We start from the raw sequence: 1,129 nt of genomic DNA, 5'->3' as shown, positions 1-1,129 counted from the left end.
TTTTTTTGAATGTCCAGAGGACCAGATTGAACTTTTTTGGATGCCCACATTTATAAAATGTTCTTTTGGGGCAAAATGCATCTAATCCTCAAAGATCAGTTTGCAACATGTTTCTAGGGTGAAACATTTACTGTCTCCTGAGAGACGGTGATAATTTCAGCTCTGAAGAAAGGGAAGTTGAACAATCTGCCTAACTGCTGCCTTCACGAAAAGAGGACAGGCATGTTAAGAAACATACGACTAAATTTCTCTTCCAGTGATAAGTGTCAGGAGCAGTCAAAGGGAACAAATGAAGGTTGTAGGATGAACTGCCTCCCTCACTGGGCATATGGCAATGAAGATTCATCTGATTGGTCAATAATAGGATAGAAAAAAAAAGCATCAATGCATGCCATTTGCAATATGAAAGTCTGCAAGTAATTGGATTCAGTCAGTCTTTTGAATTATTGGTATTAACTATAACAATGCAACATTTTTCAGTCAGGTCATACGGACAGTTTCTTTTTTTTGTGCTGAAACGTTTCGCCTTCGGTCCGGAAGGCTTCATCAATCAAGGAAACACACAACAAAACTGATTCTTCCCCCAACAGCTTACTCCAAAGTGGAACAAACCAGTTCTGCTTGTGATAAGATGGTCTCTTTGGTACGCCCCCTCCTCCATTGCCGGCCCTCTTCCTTGTTGACAGTCTTGTCAAACTGGTTGAAAACAACAAAGTCCATGCTCAATAATCCAGGTATACAATCCAACATTTTTCAGTCAGGTCATCTGGACAGTTTCTCCTAACTATAACAATGATTTATCAATATATCGTGTAACCTTATCAAATAATTATTTACTATATCTGGCAGTAACAAATATTTTACATCTTCATTATAAATCTTTTGATGATGATGTTAGTTGAAATTAACACATATTTTCATCTTTGTTTCTGTCATCACTTTGGCGACAACACTTGGCTTATGTTTGACTTTAAGCCACTATCATCTAAAACGGTGTAAGAATCAAGGGCAGTGAGGGTCCTTCGGACTGGCCAAATATATTATTGGCAGTGAGTGCATAAATACTTAGTTTGTGGAATATAATGGTCACCAAGCAGTCTTTTTGGATATTTATATTGTGAAGACTGAT

This window comes from Nematolebias whitei, chromosome 1 (assembly GCF_014905685.2).
Source record: "Nematolebias whitei isolate Nwh7 chromosome 1, NemWhi1, whole genome shotgun sequence".
In the NCBI taxonomy this organism is placed as follows: domain Eukaryota; kingdom Metazoa; phylum Chordata; class Actinopteri; order Cyprinodontiformes; family Rivulidae; genus Nematolebias; species Nematolebias whitei.
Note: the sequence above shows the minus strand (reverse complement) of the source record.